This window comes from Sciurus carolinensis, chromosome 11 (genome assembly GCF_902686445.1).
Source record: "Sciurus carolinensis chromosome 11, mSciCar1.2, whole genome shotgun sequence".
NCBI lineage: Eukaryota > Metazoa > Chordata > Mammalia > Rodentia > Sciuridae > Sciurus > Sciurus carolinensis.
Genome location: NC_062223.1, coordinates 27,084,119 through 27,103,027, shown reverse-complemented (window position 1 = coordinate 27,103,027; position 18,909 = coordinate 27,084,119). Strand labels below are relative to the sequence as shown.

General features: G+C 40.4%; 2 pseudogenes; both read left to right on the top strand.

Annotated features, from left to right (window-relative positions):
- Nucleotides 1-1,401: 1,401 nt before the first annotated feature.
- LOC124960135 (olfactory receptor 4X2-like) lies at nucleotides 1,402-2,332 on the top strand (annotated as a pseudogene).
- Nucleotides 2,333-17,178: 14,846 nt separating this feature from the next.
- On the top strand, nucleotides 17,179-18,112 carry LOC124959319 (olfactory receptor 4X1-like; annotated as a pseudogene).
- Nucleotides 18,113-18,909: the final 797 nt, after the last annotated feature.

Genomic DNA, 18,909 nt, shown 5'->3' with positions numbered 1-18,909 from the left:
GAGCCTGTCTCAAAAAAATAAAAAAGAGTATAAAGGTCAGTGATAGCATGCTTATTAACATGTACCAGAAACAAACACAATAGCAAAGAGAATTTTCTATATATCACATAGTTACTATCTATAAAACTCTGAATGTGAACCCAGGAGTCCAGACTGTTAGCACTGCTTTCTTCCATGAGTGTCTTGGCAGAATTGCCCAGTGATCGAAGACTTTGGGTATGGACTTTGCCTTCTCTGTTTCTGTAATTGTAAGTTCTCTCAGTGAGTTCCCTCTGGCTCTTGGTGGTCTTCAACCACCTTATTCTCCATCAGTGAAGAAAGGAAACTTTTTGGCATGAGTGCATGTTGTCTTGCTCCCAGGCTCAGGTGCTCTGAAGACTTACTGTATGAGGCCACACTGACCTCAGTTAGCTCAGACGAAGTCCAGCATGGAGCAGGACAGTCTTCAAATCAGTCAGTGGGCAGTCTTGTGGATGACAAGTTGTGGAAAGACCAGGATGTAGAGAAAGCTGAGGCACAGAATGAGTGGGTTTTGTTGGAGGGCTGTGAGAAATTTGTTGATAATGAACCCATGTAATTGGAGAAAATGAAAATGTCTTTAAAGAGGAAAACTGTCCATTGATTGAATGTATGTTGAGGAGGCAAAAAGGACACAGTGGCCAAGTACAGATGATAAGAATGAGGAGGAAAGACAGAAATAAAAACTCAGACAAAATTTTGTGGTCCTTTTGTGGGTGCTAGGTCCAGGGAGGTGCACCAAAGGACATCTCTTCTGAAGCTTCTGGAGGGCATGTGGACAGGCTGGGAACACTGTTTTGGAAAACTTCCAATATTAGGAAAGAAACCAAGAAAAGAGCAGTTTGCTAAAGTTGCAGATGCATGATTATGTAAAACATGTGAAGATTATAGGAAGTTATGTTACATGGACAGATTGTCTTCTGCCCCAAATTGTCTAGAGGGTATTTACAGTCCTATTTTTTTTTTTTTAAGAAAACCCTTCCTCTGTTCTGTTTCCATTAGTCCAACCTCTGGATACAAAATGATTTTACTATACAGCTAAGAAACATTCTTGATGACTCCCTTTTTTTTTTTTTTTTTTTTTGCAGGATAAACTCTTAAATCCACACTAGTTCTTCATATACAGGTACTAGCCTCTCTTAACAGATTTAGATTTTTGTTGTTGTTATTTTCCCCTCACTCCAGCGACACATGATGCATTTACAGTTGCTGTCTCCATTCTTGGAATGCTCTTTTGTGTCCTAGAAAGGAGATTTATCTTTCAATCTAGCTCACAAGCAGCTCAGACAGGCAAGTGTCTCTATGTAACTCACACAGTTCATGAAGTATTTTGTATCATTTCAGGTCACACCACCCAAATAGCTGCCTCTTGGTGGTGACCTCATGGCTAATACATACAACGTGACTGAATTCATCTTCCTGGGACTGTCTCCCAGTCAGGAGGTGCAGAGAGTTTGCTTCATGATTTTTCTGCTCTTGTATATGGCGATCATGCTGGGGAACTTCCTCATTGTGCTCACTGTCATGACCAGCAGAAGTCTGAGATCCCCCATGTACTTCTTCCTCAGCCACCTGTCCTTCGTGGAGATCTGCTACTCCTCTACTATAGCTCCCAAACTCATATCAGATCTACTGGCTGAAAGGAAAACCATATCTTGGTGGGACTGCATGACACAGCCTTTCTTCATGCACTTCTTTGGGGCCATTGAAATGTTCATGCTCACGGTGGATGGCCTATGACCACTATGTGGCCATCTGCAAGCCCCTCAACTACACCACCATCATGAGACAGCAGGTGTGTATGGTCCTGGTGGGAATGGCATGGGTGGGAGGCTTTGTGCATTCCTTGGCCCAGATCCTCCTCATCTTCCAACTGCCCTTCTGTGGCCCCAATGTGATCGATCACTATTTCTGTGATGTGCTTCCCGTGATCCAACTCGCCTGCTCAGACACCTTCTTCATTGGTCTTCTGATTGTAGCTAATGGGGGAACTCTGTCTGTGATCAGCTTTGTTGTCCTCTTGGTGTCCTATGTGGTCATCTTGTGTCATCTGAGGACTCGGAGCTCTGAGGGAAGACTCAAAGCGCTTTCCACCTGTGGGTCCCACATCACCGTGGTTGTCTTATTTTTTGCACCCTGTGTCTTCATTTATCTGAGACCATCCACCACTCTTCCTGCAGACAAGATGGTAGCTGTGTTCTACACAGTGATAACCCCACTCCTCAACCCTGTCATCTACTCCCTGAGAAATGCTGAAGTGAAGAAGGCCATGAAGAAACTGTGGATCAGGATGGTGAAACCAGATGAGAAATAGAGGCTGAGCCTTGATACTGCTCCTTGGGTTTGGAATGATGCTGAGTCCAAACAGATGGGGCTTAATAGGTAGAAGGAAAGTTATCTGGATGTGTTAGTCGTGTTTTAGCTCTTGTCCAACTTTAAAACTTTCACATTGTGTGCAAAATATTTCCTTATGGATGTACCAAAATTATAACTAGCCAGTTAGGAATGTTTCTATTTTTTTTAACTATATTCCATGACACTGTGGTAAATATTCTTGAGTAGACATATTCGCCTATACTTCTGATTTTCTTTTAGACTTGCTTCCTATAGTAAATTTACTGTGTTATAGATCATAAAGAGCTTTGGTGCAGAGTGTTAAAGTGAATCATGTATGTTCTGAAAGTTTTGTTAACAGAATGCAGCTCTGCCATTCATTATTTGTTTATTGAGAAATCATGTTGTACATACGCTCCAAGTTTCTCTCCCCAAGATAGTAATTGATTAAACATGGGAAAATATAATGTCATAGTCCATTCACATCACTTCCCAGGGTTAATGTCAGCAGGACTGACACAAATTGATGCCACGTGCCTCCTGATCCAGTGTACTGGTGAGGCACACAGCATCATTACTGTGGTATTCCTGAGTGCAATCAGGAAAAAAGCATTAAGGAAACCTGAATTGAAGAATATTCTGAAAAACTACTGCCTTTCACTTTTCAAACGTGTGAAGACAAAGAAGGAAGAATGGTGGGAGATTAACACTGATGACAATTGAAAGCAACATGGGATCCTGGATTGGATCCCATATTAGATAAAGGACATAAGTGGGAAAAACTATAGATGAGATAATATAACTGCACATAGTTTGCTGAATTTGGAAATCATTCCTTGTTTATATCAGGGAATGTCTTTGACTTTTGAAATTGTTCATCTATTATCTAGAAATAAAAGGACATCATGTTGCCAATTTTTCAAATTTTAGGAAAATAGTGTTTTTATTGCATATATTTAAGAAGAATACATGCTGAATACAAGCTGTTTAGACATATATAGTGAAATGTTTCATGTATTGTGAAGTCAATTAATATATCCATCTCTTTCCATAGTTAGCAGCTTTTGTGTGTGTGTGGCAAGTGTATCTAAAGTCTACTCTTTAAGCCACTTTTCAATATACAGCATTGTTAGAAATAGTTCCCATTGCTGTACATTAGACTGATAGACTAATGGTGGTTAAAAATTTGTGTTCTCTGACCTACTTCTTTTTCCATTTTATATAGAAAAATTCTATCCATCTCTTTGTATATGTTTTAATCTTTACTGATGTGATCCTATAATATGTATAATCAGAAAAATGAGAGATTTTACTCCATTTATGTATGACCTATCAAATTGTATAAATGCATTCTACTGTTATGTACAACTAATTAGAACAAAAAATATTTAAAAAAGAAATGAATGATAATTAAGATATGGAAAAATACTAATATTTGGGAAATTTGGATTAAGGGAAAATAGGTATTTTTTCTGGTTTTCAATTTTTTTGGTAAGGGAAATTACAGTAAAAGATTAAAATGTTTTTCAAATGAGAGATAAATCTTATTGTGTGATTGGCATTACTTTGATATTTTTGTGAAGGTAGATAGTCTCATGTTTACTTTGTTTTGAATCTTATTTACAAAGATTTCAGAGTTTATAAACTTTGTTTTTAATGAAGTAAAATTGATCATTTTTTTTGTATTGAATTATTCCATTATTTTATATTTATATTATCTATGCCATCTGTTAAATTCATATTTTTATTTAAAATTACTTAAAGTTTTAATTTAATTAGTGGAAAAATAACATACTCAGAAAGTTTAAAAATAAAATGAAAAGGTACACAAAAAGTTGCTTTCTATTTGTTCCCCTACTCTTCCTTTCTTTTTCCTACTTTACTGAATTTCCTATATTATTTCAGACATTTTAAAGCAGATTCATATATAATATGTAGTTTCTCATTTACCCTCACCTTTTAAAGCATCATACTATGAATGAATGTAAAACTTGCTTTATTGTTTCATGCATACTGGAGGTTTTTGTATTTTAATACAAGGAAAACTTCCCCATTCCTTTCTTATACTTTTCCTGGTATTCATCGACTGGATGTACCATTATGTACTCAATCTAAATGGATATTTGGATTATTTTCAAGTAACCTAAAATCCTAATTTAAACATATGCAGGTAATCTGGGGGATACATTGCCGTAAATGAAGCTGCATTAATGTGGATATTTCAGAGTTGGCTGCTTCACATGTTCTGAATTCAAAACATATCACAAAGTTGTAGTAACCAAACCATTGTATTGGGATAAATTAACATATAGACTGATGGAACAGAATTGAGATCCCAGAAGCAAATCCATGCATATTTGGTGAACTTAACCTCCTTTAACAAAATTGCCAAGAGAACAGAATGGAAAAGCATAATCTCTTCAATAAATGCTGTTGAGAAAACTGGATATCCACATGCAAAAGAAGAAAAATTTGAACCTTATTTCATTCTGTTTGCAAAATCACGGGCTGTTCAAAAATAAGTAAGGACTTGTCACCCATACTTTGAGGTTTAGAACATAGGCTCTCGAATCAGACTCCCTACTTCTAAATTATAACTTTGTCACTTGGTGTATGTGACCTTCAATAGTTTATTCTAAATTTATACTTCAGTTTCTTTATCCACACAATGGGGCAATACTAGTAATCGTTTCATGGAGTCCTTTGAAGATTACATAAAATTTCATGCAAAATGTTTAGCAGAGTAATTGGTCTCTACTAAGTATTCAATAGTGTGCGTGTGTGTGTGTGTGTGTGGTGAGATAAGAGGCAGAATGAAAGATCTTATTAAATGCATGCATGGGCCATGGGTTCTAATTCTTCATTCCATCCCACCTTTATTAACTTTTAAAAGTCCTTTCCACTTGTTTTTGTTGTTTATTTTTGGTGGGGGCATGCCAGCAATTGAATTCAGGGACACTGAAACACTGAGTCACATCCCCAGCCTTATTTTCTATTTTATTTAGAGACAGGGTCTCACAGAGTTGCTTAGCACCTTGATTTTGCTGAGACTGGCTTTGAACTCTCCATCCTCCTGCCTCAGCCTCCCCAGTCACTGGGATTACTAGCACATGCCACTGTGCCCAGCACCATATGTTTTTAATAGTGTTAATTTTTCAACATTGTTTTCTCTTCTAGAGGTGTTTTAGTGAGAATTTGGGAAAGGATGTGACTGTGATAGAAGTCAATGCTGTTTAGTTTGAAATTAATAAATTAGAGGTTTGTGAAAATAATATACATAAGGATCTAACAGATTTCTTTAAACAGTGAGGTGGGGTATGAATGGGAGCAAGATGCTAAACCTGTGCATCATTTCCTCCTTCACTTAACCAAAGACACACAACTTTAGAGAAGTAGCAGGGCTATGCAGAACAGGTTGGAATAGTCAAAAGATGGAAAAATCTTTTTTGTTGCTAGCAGTTAGGGAACTCTAATCTTTTGGAAATCCCTGCACAAGAAAACCATGTGCTGAGAACTTGTGGCAGCATGCTTATAATTTTACGATGAGCAATTGGAAGACCATGATGATAGGAATTAGGAGGGGGCTGGTTTAGCCAGCTACCAGCATACATGTTGGCGTTCCTCTTTGGTCCTTAAAGTAAATGAGGTAGACAAGATGGACTAGAAGGTCATTGCATGTGTGGGATTCTTACATTCAGACATGTCCAAAGTAACTGTGGACTAACCACAGTTAGAATCTTACTGGAACTCACTGACATTACTGGTCCAAATAGGCGGGAGGGCAGAGAAGCCACCAAGAGCCCCTTGAGGATGTCTGTGACAGGGACCTATGGGTGATGCGATGTTGGATTCTCTTCTGCCACTTACTTGAGAAGAGGAGGGGGCCAGTAAGGAGGGCAAGCAGAAGTCTCAGCTTTATAATTGGGTTAATTAGAGAGACAGGTTCCTTAACCTCTGAATGAAGCAACTGGGAAATTGACTTTTGCTCTTCACAGAAACTCCCCAGATGGAGGAAGCTAGAAAACTGCAGGGAGTTCAATTCTCTGATCTCAATTTTCCTTACCACACGCCTAGAATGTTTTAGGCTTCTTAGTCCAGCAAACATTTCCCTCAACTCTACTTTATGTGGGTCGTAGGGCAGGCTGACCGTATTCTATTCCCTTGGAACCCTCCATTTGAGAAAGTCAGTAAGTGCTGGAGTTGCACTTGGTGGCAGCCCTGATGGCACCTGGTGAGTCTAGCAGGGAGGATCAGCATGTGTGAGCACGTTTTATGGGTGGAGCAGATTTTGAGTCCAACCATGGGTCCCTTGGTGAATCCATGGGTCCCTTCATGAATGAGTAGACCCTCAGGTGGTGTCTTTTATGCACACTGGCCCTTTTTGTGGGTGTTAATCTTGCTTCACATACTTCCATTCCTGGGCAGCCTTGTTTAAGATTTACTCACTGTCATCTGATGGACAGAATTTTAGTGTCATTTTGCTAAATTCTCCCCTGTTTGATTAAATGACAGGACAAGACACTTACCTGGGCTTAGAATGGACTTTACAGTCATTCCCACCAGAGCTACTGGTAACATGGTCAGCACAGAATAATTTGCAGAGCTAGTTTTCTAAGTCAAATGCTGAATACCAAAATTTTCAGGAATATTCTTTAGAGAAATTCAAGGGACTTGCCTAAGAATCCTTACATCTGACCTTCTCTGGGAGAAATGAAGGTATTAGCCCCACTTGAGCCTGAATGGAATGTAGCCCACACAGAAGCCCAAAATTTGCAGAGGAGCAATCTTGAGCCAAGTTTTCCAAGTTTTAGACCATTAAACACTAGCATAGCACACTCTTTGTATTTCTTTGATTCCTTTTTCTTGGAACTTTGTGAATTAAATGAAATCCTGTTTTCTTAGGGTGAGTTGGTGCAAGTGAATCAATTTTCTGACCACAGGGTTCTGAAAAATCGGTTTAAGAATCAAGGTAACAAAACGTATTCAAGGTAAGATCATTCACCAATCCTCTTGGGACATTCTTCGGAATATTTTCAAAAAGAGAGTTGATTTTTTGAGACTACATAACCTTCTTTCATGCACTTTTATGTCCACACTGATTACAGGACACCTTCAGAGTTATTTTGATTTTGAAATAGCCGTAGTAGCAAATGGAGCAATGAGGCATCACAAGAAAACACACATCAACATCTGTGTTCCCAGATCTGTGCCAGGTGCACTTCAACAACCTTCAAGAGTTTCCTGGAGAGACCTGACAGACATATGTGAAACATGTAGATGATAGTTAACATTTGATGACAAGGTGCTTAGAGGTAAGCACCCAAGTCCCAAAGGAAAATCTTGCAAAGATGTTTTTCCCTTAGCATTCCAGTTTGACTGACTCCAGAACATGCTTTCCTCTTGTGGGTTTCTAAGGTCTGCACAGGCTGCCTGGGTAGAAATTATACCTGAGGCAAGTGAGCAACAGAAGCTGGGTCACATTATTATTTTCTTACTGGTATTGTCATCTTTATTTTCATTTTGAGCTTTCTCCTGGCTTTGCCTTGTCTATGTATGTGGTTCTCTTATCTCTTCATGGTATCCCTCCCTTCTGGGCACAGTTTTGCATTAGCAGCAGGGAGCAGAGTCAGTGAATAAGATGAGAAGTGAAGCAGATGTTGAACAGGAACCCTGAAAACTGAGTTTCTTCCCAGTGCTCTACCGATCAGTAGCTGAATTCTGGGCTCCAGATTCTTCTTCTATAAGACAAGAGTCCGTGATTTTCTCTCCAGAATTAATGGTTTATGTTTGCTTAGTAAAAGAAGCTAGCTAGGAGAGGCCCCTGTATCTGATTCTCTGTGATATGATACCTTGAGAAAAAGTGGGGGAAAGGGCATGCTGGAAAAGGCCAGCTGGACCTGTCTTATCCTTCAGTACCTCTGCAGACACAGAGTTCTATGGTAGGAAACGTCAAATGGAAAGCCACAAGGTAGGGACTAGATTCATTTGAAAGTTTCAGAAACTTTTCAAGGAGGTTGTGTAATGAGGTCAGTGCATGTTAAGTTTCTATGTTCATCCTTATTTTAGGTTTTTTAACTGCCATACCTGGAAAAGTATGGAAACCTTACGAATTAACTAGCTGTCTCATAAAGCCACATTCTTTTTATTTATTTATTTATTTTTTTTAATTGTATACAAATGGGACACATGTTGTTTCTCTATTTGTAATAGAGTCAAGGCATACCATTTGTGTAATCATACGTTTACATAGGACAATGATGTTTATTTTTTTCCCTTCCCCCCAACCCTCTCACCCCTCTTTTCCCTCTATACAGTCCTTCTTTCCTTCATTCTTACTGCTCTCCTTATCCCTAACCCTAAACCTAATGCTAACCCCTCCCACCCCCCATTATATGTCCTCATCCGCTTATCAGCAAGATCATTCATCCTTTAGTTTTTTGAGATTGGCTTATCTCACTTAGCATGATATTCTCCAATTTCGTCCATTTGCCTACAATGCCATAATTTTCTCATTCTCATTCCATTGTGTAAATATGCCACAGTTTCTTTATCCATTCATCAACTGAAGGGCATCTAGGTTGGTTCCACAATCTGGCTATGGTGAATTGAGCAGCAATGAACATTGATGTGGCTGTATCTCTGTAGTATGCTGATTTTAAGTCCTTTGGGTATAGGCCAAGGAGTGGGTTAGCTGGGTCAAATGGTGTTTCCATTCCAAGCTTTCTGAGGAATCTCCACACTGCTTTCCAGAGTGGCTGCAATAATTTGCAACCCCACCAGCAATGTATGAGTGTTCCTTTTTCACCACATCCTCGCCAACACCTATTGTTGCTTGTATTCTTGATAATCGCCATTCTAATTGGGGTGAGATGAAATCTTAGGGTAGTTTTGATTTGCATTTCCCTTATTACTAGGGATGTTGAACATTTCTTCATATATCTGTTGATTACTTGTACATCTTCTTCTGTGAAGTGTCTGTTCATTTCCTTAGACCATTTGTTGATTGGATTATTTGTATTCTTGGTGTAGAGTTTTTGAGTTCTTTATAGATTCTGGAAATTAGTGCTCTATCTGAGGTATGGTTGGCAAAGATATTCTCCCACTCTGTAGGCTCTCTCTTCACATTTCTGATAGTTTCCTTGCTGAGAGAAAGCTTTTTAGTTTGAATCTATCCCAGTTGTTGATTCTTGCTTTTATTTCTTGTGCTATGGGAGTCCTGTTAAGGAAGTCTGATCCTAAGCCAACAAGTTGAAGATTTGGACCTACTTTTTCTTCTATAAGATGCAGGGTCTCTGGTCTGATTCCGAGGTCCTTGATCCATTTTGAGTTGAGTTTTGTGTAGGGTGAGAGATAGGGGTTTAATTTCATACTATTGCATATGGTTTTCCAGTTTTCCCAGCACCATTAGTTGAAGAGGCTATCTTTCCTCCATTGCATATTTTTGGAACCTTTTTCTAGTATGAGAAAACTGTATTTATTTGGGTTTGTGTCCATGTCCTCTATTCTGTACCATTGATCTACCTGTCTATTTTGGTACCAATACCATGCCATTTTTCTTACTATTGCTTTGTAGTAGAGTTGAAGATCTGGTATTGCAATACCCCCTGCTTCGCTCTTGCTACTGAGGATTGCTTTAGCTATTCTAGGTTTGTTATTCTTCCAGATGAATTTCATAATTGCTTGCTCTATTTCTGCAAGGTACATCATTGGGATTTTAATTGGAATTGCATTGAATCTGTATAGCACTTTAGGTAGTATAGCCATCTTGACAATATTAATTCTGCCTATCCAGGAACATGGGAGATCTTTCCATCTTCTAAGGTTTTCTTTAATTTCTTTCTTTAGTGTTCTGTAGTTCTCATTGTAGAGGCCTTTCCCCTCTTTTGTGAGATTGATTACCAAGTATTTTATTTTTTTTGAGGCTATTGTGAATGGGGTAGATTTCCTAATTTCTCTTTCTGAAGATTCATCACTTATGTATAAAAATGCATTGGATTTATGAGCATTGATCTTGTAACCTTCTACTGTACTGAATTCACTTATGAGTTCTAAAAGTTTTCTGGTGGAATTTCCAGGTTCCTCTAAATATATAATCATGTCATCATCGAACAGGGATAGTTTGAGTTCTTCTTTTCCTATTCGTATCCCTTTAATTTCTTTGGTTTGTCTAAGTGCTCTGGCTAGAGTCTCAAGGACGATGTAGAATAGAAGTGGTGAAAGAGGGCATCCCTGCATTGTTCCAGTTTTTAGGGGGAACGCTTTCAGTTTTTCACCATTTAGAATGATATTAGCCATGGGCTTAGCGTAGATGGCCTTTATAATGTTAAGGAATGTTCCCACTACCCCAATTTTTTCTAGTGTTTTGAGCATGAAGGGATGCTGTATTTTATTGAATGCTTTTTCTGCATCTATTGAAATAATCATGTGATTCTTCACTTTAAGTCTGTTGATATGGTGAATGACATTTATTGATTTCCGAATGTTGAACCAACCTTGCATCCCTGGGATAAAACCCACTTGATCATGGTGCACTATCTTTTTAATATATATTTGTATGCGATTTCCTAAAATTTTGTTCATAATTTTTGCGTCAATGTTCATTAAGGATATTGGTCTGAAATTTTCTTTTCTCGATGTGTCTCTGTCTGGTTTAGGTATCAGGGTGATATTGGCTTCATAGAACGAGTTTGGGAGGGTTCCCTCCTCTTCTATTTCATGGAATAGTTTGAGGAGTATTGGAATGAGCTCTTCTTTAAAGGTTTTGTAGAACTCAGCTGAGAACCCATCTGGTCCTGACTTTTCTTTGTTGGTAGGCTTTTGATGACCTCTTCTATTTCATTGCTTGAAATTGGTTTATTTAAGTTGTGTATGTCCTCCTCCTGTTCAGTTTAGGTAATTCATATGTCTCTAGAAATTTGTTGATGTCTTCGAGGTTTTCTGTTTTGTTGGAGTATAGATTTTCGAAATAGCTTCTAATTATGATTTTGTATTTCACTTGTGTCTGTTGTGATGTTTCCTTGTTCATTCTGAATTTTAGTAATTTGAGTTTTCTCCCTCTTTCTCTTTGTTAGTGTGGCTAAGGGTTTATCAATTTTATTTATTTTTTCAAAAAACCAACTATTTATTTTGTTAATTTTTCCAATTGTTTCTTTTGTTTCGATTTTGTTGATTTCGGCTCTGATTTTAACTATTTCCTGTCTTCTACTACTTTTGGTATTGGTCTGCTCTTCTTTTTCTAGCGCTTTGAGCTGTAGTGTTAAGTCGTTTACTTGTTGATTTCTACTTCTTTTTTTGAATGCACCCCATGAAATAAATCTTCCTCTAAGTACTGCTTTCATAGTGTCCCAGAGATTTTGATATGATGTGTCTTTGTTCTCATTTACTTCTAAGAATTTTTTTATTTCCCTCCTGATGTCTTCTGTTATCCATTCATCATATAATAGTGTATTTTTTAATCTCCAGGTATTGGAGAAGTTTCTGTTTTTTATTCTGTCATTTAGTTCTAATTTCAATCCATTATGATCTGATAGAGTACAAGGTAGTATCTCTATCTTCTTGTATTTGCTAACAGTAGCTTTGTGGCATAAAATATGGTGTATTTTAGAGAAGGATCCATGTGCTGCTGAGAAGAAAGTGTATTCGTTCTTTGTTGGATGGTATATTCTATATATGTCCATTAAGTCTAAATTGTTGATTGTGTTGTTGAGATCTATAGTTTCTTTATTCAATTTTTGTTTGGACGATCTATCCAGTGGTGAGAGAGGTGTGTTAAAATCGCCTAGTATTATTGTGTTGTGGTCTATTTGATTTCTGGAATTGAGAAGGATTTTTGTGACGTACGTGGATGAGCCAATGTTCCGGGCATAGATATTTATGATTGTTGTGTCTTGCTGATTTATGCTTCCCTTAAGCAGCATGTAATGTCCTTCTTTATCCCTTCTGACTAGTTTTGGTTTGAAGTCCACATTATCTGAAATGAGGATGGATACTCCAGCTTTTTTGCTGTGTCTGTGTGCATGGTATGTTTTTCCCCATCCTTTCACCTTTAGTCTATGGGTGTCTCTTTCTATGAGATGAGTCTCTTGCAGGCAGCATATTGTTGGATTTTTCTCTTTAATCCAATCTGCCAGTCTGTGTCTTTTGATTGATGAATTCAGGCCATTGACATTCAGGGTTATTATTGTGATATGATTTGTATTCCCAGTCAATATTGACTCATATTTGTTTTTGACATGATTTGGTTTCTCCTTTATTTGGCTATTCCTTTAGGCTAGCGCCTCCTGTTGCTGATTTGCATCGTTGTTTTTCATCTCTTCCTCATGGAATATTTTGCTGAGAATGTTACTGTAATGCTGGCTTTCTTTTTGTAAATTCCTTTAGCTTTTGTTTATCATGGAAGGATCTTATTTCATCATCAAATTTGAAGGTAAGTTTTGCTGGGTATAAGATTCTTGGTTGGCATCCATTTTCTTTCAGGGCTTGATATATGTTGTTCCAGGCCCTTCTAGCTTTTAGGGTCTGGATTGAAAAATCTGCTGATATTCTTATTGGTTTCCCTCTGAATGTAATTTGATTCTTTTCTCTCGCAGCCTTTAAAATTCTGTCGTTATTTTGTATGTTAGGTATTCTCATAATAATGTGCCTTGGTGTGGGTCTGTTGTAATTTTGTATGTTTGGAGTTCTATAAGCCTCTTGTACTTGGTTTTCCATTTCATTCTTCAGATTTCGGAAATTTTCTGATATTATTTCATTGAATAGATTGTTCATTCCTTTGGTTTGTTTCTCTAAGCCTTCCTCAATCCCAATAATTCTTAAATTTGGCCTTTTCATGATATCCCATAATTCTTGTAGATTCTGTTCATGATTTCTTACCATCTTTTCTGTTTGGCCAACTTTGCTTTCAAGATTAAATAATTTGTCTTCAATGTCTGAGGTTCTGTCTTCCAGGTGTTCTATCCTATTGGTTATGCTTTCTATGTAGTTTTTAACTTGGTTTATTGTTTCCTTCATTTCAAGTATTTCAGTTTGTTTTTTTTTCAGTATCTCTAACTCTTTATTGAAATGATCTCTTGCTTCCCGTATTTGCTCTTTTAACTGTTGATTGGTGCGATCATTTAATGCCTGCATTTGCTCTTTCATCTCCTACTTCAATGCCTGCATTTGCTCTTTCATCTCCTCATTAGCTTCCCTGATCATTTTAATTACGTACATTCTGAACTCCCTTTCTGACATTTCTTCTGCTGTGCTGTCATTGGTTTTATTGATTTAGTATCTAGGTTTGTTTGGGACATTTTCTTCCCTTGTTTTCTCATATTGGTCAGCTGTCAGTGGGACCCTGAGATATTGCAGATTTCCGCTATTGGCTTATAGTGTCCCGGTAGATTTCCAGTGTATCACCTCCCAGCCTTCAGTAGCCTGATGTCTTGGAGGAATCTGATAAAGTAGTGCATCTGAAGAAAACTGCCCCTAGCCCCCTACTGGTTCCACGGTTTGGAACTGGTTCTGTGCGGAAATGCTCTCACTGTGGGCCTGCACCATGCAGCTGGCCGTGTGGGAGGAGCCCACTGCCGGAGTGTGGAAGGCTACCTTGGGAAGACTCTAGCTGCCCTGCCTGGCTCTGATAAACCACCTGTATCTGGGCCTGCCACCCGGGCCGAGCTTTACCCAGTGGGCAGACTCACCTGTGGCTCTATTTCAGTTCGAGTCTCTCAATGCCTCCCCTTCTTAACTCCTGGGTTCTGGAGCGACTGGGGATGCAGTCACCCTCTAGGCTGCCATCTTGGATCACCCTGTGAAGAGAGCCTGTGACCGGAGTGGGCAGAGCTGCCTGAAGAGTTCTCTGGCTGCCCTGCCTGATCCCAGAGGCTGCTTGCGGATCGAAGCTCTCCATTGGTTTGGGGATTTGTGGCTGGTTCTATGTAGAAAACCTCTCACTGGGCGGTCTGGTCTGAGAAGCTAGCCTTGAAAGGCACCTCCCACCGCAGGGGTCCAGGCTACTTGGGGAGGTCTCTGGCTGCCCTATCCGGGTCCCTGATGCTGCTTGTGTGCCAGAGTACATTGCGCTGCACTGGCTCCGGGACTCGGAGCTTGTTCTGGTCAGAAAGGCTCTCACTAGCGGGCCAGTTCCATTCTGAGAACCTGGAGAAGCTGGCTGTGTGGGCAGGGCCCACCGCCAGAGTGCGCATGGCTGCCTGTGGATAACTCTAGCTGCCCTGCCGTCTCCGATAAGCCACCTCTATCTGGGCCTGCAACCCGGGCCGAGCTTTACCCAGTGCGCAGACTCACCTGTGGCTCTATTTCAGTCTGAGTCTCTCAATGCCTCCCCTTCTTAATTCCTGGGTTCTGGAGCGACTGGGGGTGCAGTCTCCCTCTAGGCCGCCATCTTGGATCGCCCCCCACATTCTTTTTTGGTGAATCTTTTGCTTTGGTCTGTCAATTAAAAAGTCAGCACTAAAATTATTTGAAACTCCACAGGCAAAATATGACAGGTCTGGTGATCCCTTCATGAAATGATCTCTCAAATGCTTTAAATTTCCATTTGGAGCATCAATAATTTTAGTTTCCTTGATTTTTAAATTCCAAATCCACTTAATTTTTAACTTTTTAAGACAATTTGATAATTACCTTGTATAAATCTCTTGCTCTATTAGCCTTTTACCGTCATGAGTGAAAATACACAACAAATTTTTAAAATCGAAGACTGAATTATTCCTTTCATACCCTCTCAGAGGACCAGTCTCATTGCCACCGGAATTCAGAGGTAATTATAGAAACAGAGATGATTTGTTTTGAAGCTTAAAGTTCACAGACAATATTCACGTAGAGTCATTTTTCCCATCAGAATGAAACCTGTTCTTCTCATGTAAAGTTCCTTCCTTCTGCATAAACATCCTGTGTGTGAAACACTAGTACCTCAGCTGGGTGCACAGAGGAAGAGGACAGTGGGGTGTAGGGAAAAGGGACAATAATGAGAGGGCCATGCTATCCCTTTTACAGATTAGAAAATGGAGGCTGGGTAGGTTTTTTACTTGTTTAAGGTCACACAACTCTTTTGAATTATGGTCTGTATTTTCAAAATGTGAATGCTTGTACCACCTCTCTTAACTTCTGCAAAGCATCTTAAAGTGGTTATATAAAAAGAGCATCCTGCCTTACAACATAGTGTGGAATGAATTTTGTACATTGAATCCCAGAATTTCTCAGCCCCAATTATTCTGCAACCTCTGAGCCTAGCTGGGCTACCTAACAGGCATAAGAAAGAAACTACAATTATGGAGTTATGACAAAATCTCCAAGCATCAGCGACTCTCCCTGGAGGTGGGGATAGAGAGGGGGAAGGATGTGAGGTAGTAACATGTCAGAGATGTTTCAATGAATTACTTAAGTTGTGGCCAAATACAAATAACAAAATTGACCATTTAACCATTTATAAGTGTGAAGCTCAGTGGTACTATAGTACATTCAACAGCTGGGTGTGTATCTGGGCATGCTTGAATTCCATTACCAGCCTAGGTTCCATTACCAGCACTGAAAAAACAAAACAAACAAACAATAAAACCAAATAAAAAGCATACAATATTTTATACATGTGGTATCATTGTTAGCATTGCCTATATATAGTATTATATATGGTATGTATATATAGCATTGTGTACATACACTCTCATACACACACAGACACACACACTGTGCAATCATCATCCATCCACAATCTCTGCACTGCCCCAAGGTGAAAGTTTAACCTCAAACATCACCTCCCCATTCTCTCCTCCTGGCAAGCACAGTTCTACTTACTGTACTTTCTGTCTCCATGCACTTGACTTCTCTGGTTACTTCATATCAATGAACTCATGCTGTGGTTTTCTTTTTGTGCCTGGAATAGTATGTCACTTAGCACGTTCCATCCCATGTTTTAGTACAGTCAGCTTTTCTAAGGGCTGGTTGTAAGATGCCTGAATCAGAACCCTGGCACACTCTCAGTTTGCACAAGCAATGGTGGGTATCAGACCACCTCCTGCAGCAAGAACACCTGAGTGAGTCCCTATCACATGTGACCTGAACAGAGTAATAGGGCAGAATAAATTCAGAGTCAATTATATGCATCATTTATAATTTGCTTTGAACATGTATGAGCTCTGGAGTCTGGTTAGTTTCACAGGTTGGAGAATAATTGCTGCTGAGAAATTCTATCACTGGCTGTAAATATTGGTTCCATGTTCTGGTATAAAACAGAATTGATCTGAAACTGCTAGTATGTCACTGATATAAGTCATTCATTTTAAAAAAATATTTTTTATATCTTTATTTATTTATTTTCATGTGGTGCTGAGAGTCAAATCCAGTGCTTCACAGGTGCTAGGCAAGTGTTCTAACACTGAGACAAAACCCAGCCTATAAGTCATTCTCCACAGTAGGAGACATAGTGCAAGCATCTAAATTTTGAAAAATGTACACTGCAGTTCGAATATGAGCTATATGACCTTGGGCAAGTGACTGAAACTCTCTGATTCTCTTCCTTTATCTAGAAAATGTCCTTTGATTTTTGTTTGAGGTTGAAATCAATTAATGCCTGTGCTTGGATCAGAGAAAACACTTGAAGGTAGCTTCACTACAAAGTCTTATTCTCAGAATAGTGTCAAACTGCAGATGATTGTTGTTTATCCATTTAGTCTCCTGGAGTCCATGTTTTGGGAAACCCGAAGCAGAAAGGGAACCTAAGAGGGAGCAGAATGGCACAGATGTCCAGGTCTGAGAAGGATGTCTTTAATGACTGAGGACAGTTTCGCTGGCTGTGATTCCAGGTTGTTAGCTCCTGCATTTTAAAAGATGGCAGATACAAGAAACGTGACTGAAATCCTTTTCCTGGGATTTTCCTAGAACCAGCAGGTGCAGAAGGTCATTTCTGCCATATTCCTTCTCATGTACACGGCCGTCGTGCTGGGCAATGTCCTCATCTTGGTGACGATCCTGGCCAGCAAAGGGCTCTCCTCGCCCATGTATTTCTTCCTCATCTACTTGTCCTTAGTAGAGATCTGCTACTGTTCTGTCACAGCCCCCAAGCTCATCTTAGACACTTTGACCAGGAGTAAGGTGATTTCGCTCCAGGGCTGCGAGACGCAGATCTTTTTCCTCCATTTCTTCAGCGGCACTGAGATCTTCCTTCTGACGGTCATGGCCTATGACCTGTATGTGTCCATCTGCAGGCCCTTGCACTATAGGACCATCATGTACCCGCGAGCCTGTGGCCTCCTGGTGGCGGCGGCATGGGGTGGGGTCTTGCTGCATTCTCTGGGACAAACCTTCCTCATTTTCCAGCTGCCCTTCTGTGGCCCCAACGTCATTGACCACTACTTCTGCGACGTCCACCCAGTGCTGAAGATGGCCTGCTAGGACACCTTCCTCATCAGCCTGCTGATCATCGTCAACGGCAGCTCCATCTCGGTGTTGAGCTTGGCGGTGCTGCTGGCGTCCTACGCGGTCATCCTGCACTCGCTGCGGAGCCGCCCCACCCTGGGGCAGCGCAAGGCCCTCTCCACCTGCGTGTCCCACCTGGCGGTGGTCGGCCTCTTCTTCATCCCCTGCGCCTTTGTCTACCTGCTGGCCCTGCATCACCCTCCCTGCGGACAAGATGGTGGCCGTGCTTTACAAGATGCTCACGCCTCTCCTAAACTTGGTCATCTACTCCTTCAGGAATGCGGAGGTGAAAGACGCGGCCTGGAGGCTTATGCGGGGGAGGGCGGCTGCGGAGAGAAGCAGGTGACTTAGGCAAGACCGGGGGAGACAGGCGGGCACTGGGGCGCCTACGACCCCACTCTGCCTCTCCTTGCCTGATGGAGTGGACCTGGGCCAGTCGCCTTGTTTTCCGTTTCCTCCTCTGAATGGGATTGAGTAACCTGGAAGCGATCTCTAAGGTGAAGTGGGGGTTTCCTCTAGTGCTTCAGGCCTTGGGGCCTCTCTGCTGGTCTGCAGAGAACGAACTCTTACGGAAAACCAGGCCATTCTGGGAGCGGTGAAGCGGGAGGTGGGAGGGAAGGAGGACTGCTTTAGGCCACAGGGGTCTTGTGTCTCTGGGTTTGCAGAGCCTGAGCCTCTGGTGTGGAGGTGAGAGTAGTGAGGACAGAGCCCTCACTCCTGTGTCTGGAAGCTGCTGCCCTGAGGCGCTGAGGATTTGCTGCGGGGGTTCCTGTGCAAGCCATGCTGACTCAGAGGAGTCTTCAGAGGATATGGATTTGTTAGGAGAGTCACAGGCGCTTGTGCCAGGGTTAGACTAGGGTTTGTAAAGAATCAACGGGAACATGAGAGATTTTAGGTGAATTGAAAGCACTAGATGATGATGCCCAATTTGTAGTACAAATTTTATTTCTAATGTATCATTAACATTTTGATCTCAACATTTCACTTTTGTTCACACTTGTCTGCCTTTCTTCTCAGTCTGACCACCTGTTGACTTCTTATGCTTCACATGCATTTCAACAAAGCACTCAGGTGCCTCCCCTATACCACCTTATTGCCTTGTTGGGCTCCATCCATCAGTGATCCACTTCACTTGTACCTGTT